Raw genomic sequence first — 12,099 nt, forward strand, 5'->3', positions numbered from 1 at the left:
AAGTCCATTCCGAAATTCAGAAAAATTTAAATTTCACTAGTGAATAATCTGTTTTAATAAATTAATACTTTGTCAAGGGAGAGACAGATGACCAGCTTTCAAGCGTTTAAGCATGCAAAGCTGTTCCCTCATTTATGGCCTGCTTTTGCAGACACTTCATTATGTGCTTGAATATGCATTATGAGTAGTCCCATTACCTTAAATGGGATTGATTCCAGCATATAAAACTGGGCCAGAAAGTAAGGCTGTGCTGCAGTTGGATATTAAGTAGTCTTATTTACTTTAATGAGTAAGATGTACATACCCTTAAGGGTTTTTTCCCTCTTTCTAGATAGGAATGAGGTTATTCTCTTCAAGCATCATATTTGTAGACTGAAAACCTTGATCTTATTTTCCAGGCAATTCTTCCTTCAGTAGAGTTTTATCCTGAAATATGTTCAAACTTTGAATTTTACAAAAAGCTGACTCCATTTTGTCATTTCAAGATGCTAACTTGTTTTTGTTCAAATGACTGCCCCTTTCTGCTCCAAGTCAGGATGTGAGAAAGTTAATAAACCTCTTTTAATCCTGTCACCTCTCTAACCCAGCACCAAGGAAGTGCAATGATGCCTTCCTCAGAAATACCAGAATAAGCACTCCAACGCTACAGAGGCAGTGCAGAAAACACAATATTATTTTCTGGAGCCTTTACTCTGAGCTTCACAAATGATTGCTCTAATCAATTCATTGGGGCTTTAGCCTGTTCAGTCATGCAGCAGAGGAGAAGCCAGGATGCTAACTTTGTCTCTGCTTCAGCTAGTGGTCATATCAGTGGTCAGGTCAACCAGCTCCATCCCGCTTGTGGGTCGGGAAAGTGGGATGGGTGCAGACCAGCTGCAAGCAAGCCCAGTTCTGGGAATCTTATATCTGATACATGACATCCATCAGGTCTGTGCCTGCATAAAGAAGGTAATTAATCTTTTGTTGAGAGCTATTTAGTTTTGCTGTCTTGGAGCATACAAAATATGATATGTATTCACAAAACTTTCAGCTACCTTTTCCAAGGCAGAATCTTGAATCTATTGTTAAAGGAATAAAATTACTCGGTGTCCTTTATCAGCGTGAGCTGCTGTTAAAATGTTATGATCTACTTAAAGAATACTCAGTAAATACCTAAGAATATGGCTTCTGGACTCTAATTAGCTGTACACGGCAGGCTAAATCTCAAGGAGCACATTTGTCCAATGGTCAAAATTCCATTATAACTGGCCTTTTATTTACATGAATGCAAAATGTGTTTTCATCAAGCCTTCCTAGCATCTCTGCCACAAAATTTAAAAATAACCCATTCATTAGCAATTACTAAGTGTTGGTACACAATTTTTTCATAGGTATTCGTGCTGCAGAAGTCTGGCCAAAAGGATTAGAGCTATGGACTAAAATGAGGGGAAAACTGCAGCAACTTGCATCATGCATTATACATAGCATGAGAAATCCCAGTGGCACCCAGACATTGGAGGCAAACTTTCCTCCTTAGATCCTCATGGTGATAGCTGAGTTGGGTATTCTGTGCACGGAGAGAAAGCAGATTCCCCCAAAGTCAGGCTGACATCAAGGTACAGTAACTGAATATCACCATTCAGTAGAATCCCAGGAGGAGGAATTTGCACTGAATTTCTAACACTTTAACGCACATGTGTGAATTTAAAGGGAAGGTGATGGAAAAGCAAGAGTAATATGTGATTCTAGAATTTTAAGGGTAGAAATAAACCTATGTGTGAGGGTCTGGAGGTGACATTTCAGCCAAAGAAAGAAAATTCAGCCCCCAGTTATTAAGTTTAAGGTGCCAGCTTCAAGACTGCAGAGTCAGGTCATTTTATACCTCAATATGTAACAACTGTCACACCAGTACAAGCAGCATTACATCGTCTTTAACCTCCATCATCTAAAGTCATATTAACATACTAAAGTCAACTGTGAATAGCAAGGGAAAGAACTTAATATATCACAAAATAGAAGTGGGATTTTGATCAGTGAATATGAAAACATCTCTGCAATCGTGCAGTGCAGAAAAATCGCTAATGAAACTTGCTGTGTCTAATTATTTTTTACACCATTTGCCATACTGACTTTATTAAGTGTGAACTGGGAAATACTCCCAACTCATGCAGAAGGACATTTCCTGGTTTACTGGGTGAATTCTAAACTGATGATGTTTCAGGGAAGAAGCAGAAATCCAAAATTTCAACAGCTCACAGACTGAATAGGCAAAATATTCACCCTACTATACTTGCTTGGAGCTTAAAGTAATTACTTGAAGCAGTATCATCTGAAGATCTGGTCCTGTATTTATCCAAAACATTCAGGTTTATTTTCCTTTGCCTAGGAAAGCTCTAGCAGAAACGGTCTCGAAGCACATCTTTTTTTTCTTTTCAGTTGTTGCTCAAGATGCAACATAATTACTTGTTTGATATTTATTTGAGAAGCAGACTCTAGAGCCTAAATCACAGCAATAAGTTTGCTAGCAAATACAGCTAGTTTCTATTATTTTTTTTTAATTTTCGCTCAGAATTCTTCTCTCTTAGCATTTCCCACTAGGGACTTTGGTGTGACTGTCAGCTAGAAAATTATCAATTAACTAAGGGAATTCTTCCCTTTTCTACAGCTCTTCTCATTAGTGAGAAGAAAAGGAGGAAAACAAAAAAAACGTTAACTGGTTTATCTGGGTATTTCTCCATATAGTCAAGATTCAGTCACAAGAAAATACAGTAGAATCAGTCATGTCATGCACTCCTCAGTAAAATGACACTATTTACAGAGCTTGTAAAAGGCCTCCATTGCTCCCAATCTTGAAATGAGGTTGCAGAAATGTTATTAAACACAGTGATTTAAGTGGTTGAAATGGGTCCTTACCAGGCAGAGACCACTCATATCCCCCTCTCCTGATACCTCCCCACTGGACAAAGTAGGGGTGCTGGCTCTGACAAGACCTTTCCTCAGGAGCTGCCACGGGCATTTGCTGAGGGATCATTTCGTCCCCAGGCTTTTTTGTAAGACTGATAAAGAAAGGATGGAAAAGAGAAGGGAAGGAGTTTCCCCAGGGGCTCTTCCACCTTCTGGAATTATAAATTCTTCCTTTTACTTTTAGCCCTAAAGGTCTACCTATGACTCTGCTTATGGAGACCTACAGGGAAGGCAGCTCACAGAAAGCAAGGAAAAGCAGGCTGCATTATTACCCTTATTAAAGTGAGGATACTTTTTAAAGAGGGAGGGCAGAGGGAGGAGAAAAGCTCAGTGAAGGGAGGAATGGGGGGAAATAGGGAACTCCACGTCACACCGGGAGAAGAGTGAGGGAACACTCTAGACTGGGAATTTCACGGGAATTGCAGGGATCCAAGCATCACACGCCAACACGGAGTGGGTTGGAAGAACGCTGGGATTTCACATAAGTTATAGGTGCTTCAGAGGAGAAACTGGACCCAAAGTTAATAATACTCCAAAACAACATATGAATAAAAATACCTTAATAAAGTATAACTTCAACATTTCCACAGATACACTCAGTTAAAAAGCCAGGGCAAGGGAATCCACACTGGGGATAAGGGATTCCGTGTATCCTTGGGCATACTCAACTCTTCACATTCTCAGAACTTTAAAAATGTCCCTTTACCTCTCTTAAAGTGGCTGTATATCCTAGCCTCAACAGTTATTAGTAAGGCTTTGAAATTGTTCACCTCTTGAGGGTAACTATGTAAAACACTGCAGGTGTACTTCAATAATTCATTAAATTTAATCAGCCTAGTACCACCATAATTAGCAAGGTAATATATGCATAAACAAAAAGGTAATCAACATTAAATATTTAGAAAAAATATTATTAAGACAAATTCCAATAGGTGCTAGGTTATAAATACTAAACATATATTTATTTTGCATTATTAAAAAACCTCTGAATCCATTAAGCAAGTGGAAGATGAGAAAGCCTGTGTGCCAAACCAACGCAAGCTTCTCCAACTTACATTCCACTGCAGAATTATGACCTAAATATCTTTGTAAAAATATTGTTTCATAAAAATTATACTGTGGTCCCCATGTTTTCAAAATAAAGCTGCAATTATAACTGGATGGACTCTAATTCTGCTACCACATATCTGATTTTCTTCAGCACATTTGATTTGGTTCCAGGTGTGCATAGCATAGAGATACTCTACAGTGCAAGTCCGACACATCCAGAGCACGTCAGCCTCAAAACACATGTGCGTGCAACTTCTCTGCCTTATTTTATGTGGGATTTTTCAAATTGGAAATATACTTGGTAGTTTTAGCAGAAATCTGCACAGTGGAGCGTGCATATGTGTTTCTACAGACCTTTAATACTGCAGCAAATTCTGGTAGCACACTGAGAAAACCCCAAACTTTACAGCTTTTATGAAGTGGAGGTTGCCTGCTATCTACATATCTAGTATCACCAGTGAAGCAATATTAATGCTGTCTCAAAATTCAATTCAGTTACCTCACTATTGAGAATTTGCCTCACATATTTGTAGTGTTGGTGTCTCTTATGCCAAAACTAAACACCAAAAGCACCTTTTCAACACAGAGTTTAGTAACTCAAGAATGGTTCCTTGCTCAGCTCTTTCCTATCCTGGATAATTATTTAATTTTTATTCAAGAACAAATGTTCTGTTTTATAGTTTTTAATCTATAAAACAGAGACAATGCACTCTTCACAGTACACAACATTGACAGAAGACTACATTAACACATTCACCCCATTAGCTGTAAAAAAAGTGAGACAACTGTTTTCTAGGACATAAGGATTCTCTTGTCTTTTTATAGACAGACACTACTTGGGTTTTTCAGCTTGGCTTTCCTCATATTATTTTTGAGCTGCTTCATGATCTTCAAGCAATAAAAGAAAGCTGTTTCTACAGATCTGTTATTATGCTCATTCACATAACAAATGTTAGACAGACATTTTTTCTGGGTTTTGGTTTTTTTGCCTTGGTATTTTTAGATAAGGTACTTCTAATGCCTGATAAATTCAAAGGAAGAAGCATTGGTTCATACTGTTTTCCAAGCACTGATGGTAAACTGCACTCTAGCATTACAGTTTTGCAGGACTAGCTATGTCATGCCCAGTTTAACATCAGACAGATAAGTGTTATTTAATAAACGAGCCCCTAAATGTAATAGAATTATAGTGGGGAAATGTAGTAGTAAAGTAAATTATCTCTATATGATCACATAATATAGGAATAGGCTTTCTCCACTTTATAGTACCTTCAGACACACAGTTTATGTCTGGAATTTTAAAGATGACTTGCTGAATGATGCTGCACACTTTGCAACTATATGTATTTTAACAGTTTTAATTTTTAATTTTTTTTTTTTTACTAATAAACATGGAGAGAGTAACCTTGTTTGCTTAGCAAAACCAGTCAACAATTTGTGCTGGTTGATTTTATTTGTAGTTTTTCTCTTGGAAATAGCAGTGGGCTACACCTAATTAGCTTTTCGACTTGGACAGCAACAAACTGATGAAATCAAGTAAAATCCATGTTAAACTAAACACTAATAAACCACATTTATGGCTGAACAACTACCCACATATTTTCTCAAGTTAAACTTCCAGAATCACAGAATCATCCAGGTTGGAAAGGACCTTGAAGATCATCTAGTCCAACTGTTAACCTAGCACTGACAGATCCCAACTACACCAGATCCCTCAGCGCTGGGTCAACCCGACTCTTGAACACCTCCAGGGATGGGGACTCCACCACCTCCCTGGGCAGCCCATTCCAACGCCTGACTACCCGTTCTGGAAAGAAATGCTTCCTAATATCCAGTCTAAACCTTCCCTGGTGCAACTTAAGGCTATTACCTCTTGTCCTATATCCATAATGAAATAAATATTTTTTACCAATACTTTAAAGCAAAAATAAAATCAATGTAATCTAGAAGATAATGTAATGCCACAGCTATTTCAGGGTTGGCTGGTTTTTAGGCCTTTGGTGAGGAGCATGGTTTTATGTCCCAGCCAGACTTGTTTCTGCCCAGGGAAAGTTTAGAGTTTACAACTATGCCTTCAAGCACCATTCACTGACTTTAGATTAATAAAAATATAGTTACACTTCAGAATAAAAATAGGCCATTAAACTACATTTCCCCCCCCTTGCTCCCCAGGTTGATTCTAAACATACATTGAGAAATGTAATATATTATATCCTCTACATATTGTTTGTGACTTGTTCTTAAGAAACACTGCAGAGTAACGACAACTTACATGTTTTACCTCAAAGATTCACCTAGCGGACAACAGGTCTAGGGGAAAGTCAACAATGGCTGAAAATAGTTACATTAACAGATAGCCTTAAATGACACCTGTACTTTAAACTTTTCTTTAAACAAAAAAATCTTAGTTCCCACAGAAAAAAATTAGAGAAAGTCCTTACTTTTAAAAAGACAAGCACTTGAAAAGCAGTTACATTTTAGCGAGATATATTCAATCAAATTACGCTTTCGTCTTACTTAAAATTTCTAGAAAAACAACAGGTTTGATCTCCTCTAGCCTTATAATCTGAGAAGAGCTTGGTACAGAAAAGCACATTACTAAATGTTACTTACAGGTCTCCTTTTTCCTAGATTGCAATACCAGCAGCCTGCTATTTTTTAATGCAGAAAGAAAAAAAACAAAGCCCTGCCCCCAAAATACACAATTAATACTCTGGATAACCACTGACAGTATTACTTAACTTATCCCATAAGTTTAAAAGAAGAAAAACTTCTAAGAGCATTTATAGTGCTTCCTCAATTGGAAGTTGCTTCTTTAGTAAATGTGTTAAAGCAAAAAGTACTTTTCTTCTGTAACTCTGCATCAGGCAAAAATCACTTCATGACACAAAATATGTCATGGAGGAAAGACCACCACAAAACACTGTAAATAACAATCTTTCCTAACTCTAAGTTAAACTTTTACTAATATTTATTGAACACGCTTATCATCATACATTACAGAAAATGTAAGAGAGGACTGTAACATAGAATCGGGTAATACTGCAGATAGTAATTGGAAAAGAAATGGAGTCACACAAAAATATGAATGTGCATTTCTACAGATATATTTAGGCCCACACAATTCTCTAGGACATAGGTAAACAAAGTCATGCCACTGTAATATGTAACAGGAGAAGGAAGAATATGACCTTCAGTTTATCTTTTACCTACTGCTCATAGAAAACTAATGTCTTAATGCTTGCCAGAACGTTAACAAATGCAGTGTATCATGGGATGAGATGGGTAAAAGAATTCCCTTATTAACAGCTAGTGAATCGTAGGTGTTTGGACATGAAGTGCGATAGCACAGTTTTGTTCTAAATCCAGAATATTAATCCTGGTTCCACCACTGATTTGACACATGGATTAAGTTAAGACATTTTATTCTCTGCCCTTTTTATTTGTAGGATTCTAATGCTCACTTTCAGTCAGTCCTTCTTCGCCTTCTGCTGTATACCATCCTGCCTGTTTTCCCATTCCCCCTGGAAAAAGTAGAATGAATTGAATTTCTCCCTGAAATAAACATCTTTCAGTGTATTTGTCAGCTACTTCTTTTTTAAAGCTGATATACTCTTCATTTTTCTCTACTCTTTATCTCATCTCCACTACAACAGAACGTCAGTTAATCAGGATGACTTTTGTTTGAATTTAGCAATTCCCTAAACGGGGTATAGTTATTAGCTGAGATTAGATCTACACAAATACCAAGGTATTTGAACTGTTCTGTCATTTACAACTTCAATCCCTGGTGTCTTGCTAGGATGTTCCAATTTCAGTTTGAAAGTACAAGTCATACTAAATCCCAGTCCTACAATTTATACATACATCCTCCCAATCTCACAAAGTACACTATTTTCTTAGGATTCAATCCCTTATTACTAGTCCACAAATCTGCTAATTGAGCACTAAGCAATTCATACTTTTGTTTCCTTTATCACATAGTTTTCTTTGTATTCATTTTTTCATTATTCCACTATTATTTTCAGATATTACCTACTACCTATATAGTCCTTATTGCATCACCAATAACACCCATATGGTACCATCAACTTCTCTTTCTAAGATCATCAAATGTAATCCTTATTTTTTCAATTCCCTCTCCCCTTTAACAGAGGTCTCTCCATTCTGACCCTGTTGCAAAACACATTTCTTGTCCTTTGATAAGGCTAAAATAAAGTGAGAGGCTAACAAAATGTTGCAGGATCAAACCCTCAGTGGAGCCACTGACTCTCCTGTTGCTGAATTACTCTTGGATGGAGCCTCACCAGCAGATCAGGCCAGCAGGATATCTGAAGAGCTGCTGTTGTTTCTCACTCATTTAGACATCACCTGGTCCTACAAGATGCATGATTCCTGTTTACCCCAGAGACAATTTGGGTGTAGAGCCTGGACAATGTACATCAGGCCACCCTAATGTATAAGGACAGTGATGATACTGACAATTTTTTTCCTTATAACTCAGAGATCATGGTTCTGCTTCTAGTCTAATTATGTTCATATAAACTACAATTAATTTTTCCTGTTTACCAATTAGCCTGGAGGATTTGCTGAATATATTTTGATGCTCAGCCACCAGGTACTTGCAGAAAATGCAAATTATGATCTATGAATTCATTTGTAATACAGCGGAATCTAAATAAAGAATGAATACTTAGCCATTTGTTCATGTGATAGCATCAACTACACAAAGTAATTCTTGTAAAAATCAGTGGAGTCTTATTTCCTGGCAGTGACATGTGGATAAAAAACCCAACCCAAACATACAGAGTACCTTTATAAATAATCTGACTTGTTTTTTCTCTTTTTAATTCAGAAAACTCATATTATCTGAAATATTTTGTCTGATATTTCAGTGCTATAAATTGTTACTGTAGTACTTTTTTCAACTGGTTCCATTGTTTGTTATGTATATGTAAAGAACATGAGTATAATGAAAAAACCTTCCTAGATGCTCCCTGAGGCACTGAGATCCCAGGGGGAGTAGGAAAGTCTTCAATTCAAGTAAAAGTTTTGGAGCTTCGCCTAAAGATAACTGGAAGAGCAAAACAACTACTGATTTATGAATAGGTTTAGTTAATGTTCCTTAACATCTTCCCATTAGAAAACCTAAGTTTCTAAATAGTTTTCTCTTTAAATTGCAGAAAAATGTTGCTTATAATAAGTATTTTTACCTTGTCACAGAGGAGTTCAAATATTTTTCCACTGAAATGAGAGGTTACAACAGTGACGAGATCTTTCATCCCAAGAAATATAATGACAACAGCTCAGATGGCTCAACAGAGATATCAGCTGAGGACCATGCCTACAGTAGGAATGTACTTAGTCCCACAGACATTATTTGGACAGTCTTAGCAGTTCATTGATTTACTAACGTCAAGTGGGCTTGTTTTACCAAGGAAAAGAAAGGTTTTGCATGCCCTTCAGTAGTTTAACAGAATCCCACAGTATTTAGTGCGGGTGTTTACACTGTTCAGCTCCCTATTTTTTCTCCATTCCATAGGCAGTGTTTTTTCAAAACATCCCAGTTAACACACTTGTCAAACAAATAATTTTCCTAGACTCACCATGACCGTACTTCCATTTTCAGAAGCTAGCTTGAATAACATGAAAGTTGGCTTCCTAATACACCCTAAGTCAGCCAACAAGCTCCAATGGTTTGCTGATTCCACTAACCTTTTCCTGATCATTTTACAGCAAAACAAAAAATATCCTGAAAAAATCCTTGGTTAACATGAAACTTTTAGTGGGTTCAGTCTAACATGTCTTTGATTTTAACTGGTAGAGACATGACAATAATTCTCTCTCTCACACAAATGTTAGGAAAAAGAACATACTTTTTATCTAGTGCCTCCTTTTAAAATTGCTGCATAGACTATCATGGGAAGTTGACATTGCCCAAGCTTTTCTTCTTTACTTAAAAGGAGAGAAGATATCAAGATACACAATACTGTACCTGATTTATGAATGATTTGGTTTATTGCATCACATTTAAGAAATAATCTCATGATTTTGTAGTATACAGCAATTGACAGCTAGTGAGTTTGATTAAATATTGAAGCTGAGGCATTTAATCAATGTTGATAGCCATTTATGGGAGGCACATTGAAGCTCAGACATTTAATCAATCCTGATAGCCATTTACGGCAAGCATTATATACCACAAAGCAATAAAGATTATAGCTATTATACAAAAACTATACCACAAAAAAAAAAGAGAAAAGGACAAAGAATATCTCCCACTATTCTCAGAAAACAGGCCCTGTTAATGTTCTCTGGATTCTCCAAAGAGATGATCGGTGTATATAAAGTACTTTACTGAGAATGAACGTCTGTCCTTGGCATCAGTGCACTTTGGATGTAGATAATGTGATGATGGGAATAATCTCCACAACAACCAATTTAGCCATTTTGGAAGTAAAACACTACAGAGAGATCGGAGGTACCAGCAGAGAGCAGTGAGAGGATGGAAAGTTACCTCCTTCTGAAGAACTAACAAGATCCTTAGAGATCCTGTGGCCAGCAGAGCCATCCATCCAGGTATTCCTGCACCACTGTCTGACCACTCAGTCAGGAACTGCATCCCAAGGGGCCTGACTCTTCACTGCCTTCCACCCTGGCAAAGATTTACATCTGAGAGCATGGGACTGGAAAGAAAGATTAAAATTCTGTGTGTGTGCTGCACAGCTTTTTTACACCTGCTTTCCCGCCCACCCCCCCACCCTCCCACCTCAAATCCCCAATCTTCCCTGCCAAAATCACTCCTTGAGAGAACCAATATTCACTAGATTCCAGAATTTTAATCCTATTGAGAGTATTTATCAAGTTTTTATCAAGTGTTTCATTACAAGGAAAAGCTTTACAGCTGCTTCTGCAGAACAAAAGATACATCAGTAAGTTTTACAAAACTTTTGGCGCATAAAGCAAAATCAAAACCCCATTCAATATTGTGGGCAGCTCTGACTTCCAAAATATTGAGCCCCTTTATTTTTTATAGTCTGTATTTTGAAAAAAAACCTCCATCTGAAGAAGGCACTGTTGATACTTATCCATATCTTTCCATAGCATTTTGGTCAAGGATGAACAGACCTTTAGGGGCAAAATTATTATTGCTAGACCACTAAGAATACTAGTTGTATGCTTTTGGGTCACAGTCTTATTTAAGAAGCAGATAGCTAAATGTTTTCTCAAAGAAACGGCTGGGTCATATCCTAATTAAATCAGGTTTAAGAGATTGTCCTTAGATAATTATTCATTACAAGGATTTCTGCCCTTGCTAAAGGATTAGTCCTGCTCGCTGTTAGGTTAACTATCTGTTTGCCTGACTTGCTTGTTAAATTTGTAGCCTAAGAATATGTCAGGCCTCCATGTAAGTGTACTTGCATTAATGAGAAAAGCATCTAATCAATGCCTAGTACATCTTCCCTTCCCCCCTTTCCCTGCCCCTAGCATCCTCTCCCAGACAACCTCACCACTGATGACAGCTTTCATGGAAAAGCGTTCAAACAAAATGCAAAGCAGTGGCAGCAACTGATTCACAGCTTTCTAACACCATGATTACCATAATTACATTGTTCAACCGCTATTACCTTACCTGCTAAACACACACAATAATTCCTTTCTCTACTATGACTGTTCTTCACATGTATAATTTCAGCACTGTATGTGCAACAGGAATGTAATAAGTCACATATGAGTGGGTTTTACAAGTTACGGTTCCAAGAGCTGTTAATTTAAAGCCATTCACAGTATATTTAAATTTTACAGGTGGTGTTATCAATGGTGTCACTCTAACACATTTATATTGCTTTTCTGTTACTTTTGAATTTTGCATTCTCTTATAAAGGCGGGGTCGACTCCATTAATATACTAGAAAACACTGTCAAGTGCTTCACCTTCTCAAAGTGTAGTAGTTACCATATTCATCTCCTCCTTCCTACAATTCTCTGTTTGGGTAGTTCAGTGACCCCAATATATGATGCTAGTAATTGGGTCCTTGAATTAATATCAGAGAATTCGCATACACTTCCCTCCAACCTTCCCTCTCCCTGGGAAGCAGAAATCATG

At 37.3% G+C, this 12,099-nt stretch overlaps 1 long non-coding RNA gene across 1 annotated transcript in view; it reads right to left on the bottom strand.

The window, feature by feature from the left end:
* Positions 1-10,628, bottom strand: part of LOC141933021 (uncharacterized) — a 108,761-nt gene extending 98,133 nt beyond the window's left edge. Inside the window, exon 1 of the long non-coding RNA XR_012625973.1 lies at positions 10,511-10,628. This is a non-coding gene — a long non-coding RNA (uncharacterized LOC141933021). The remainder of the gene's footprint in view (positions 1-10,510) is intronic.
* Between the last annotated feature and the right edge of the window lie 1,471 nt (positions 10,629-12,099).

This window comes from Strix aluco, chromosome 21 (genome assembly GCF_031877795.1).
Source record: "Strix aluco isolate bStrAlu1 chromosome 21, bStrAlu1.hap1, whole genome shotgun sequence".
Classification (NCBI taxonomy): Eukaryota; Metazoa; Chordata; class Aves; order Strigiformes; family Strigidae; genus Strix; species Strix aluco.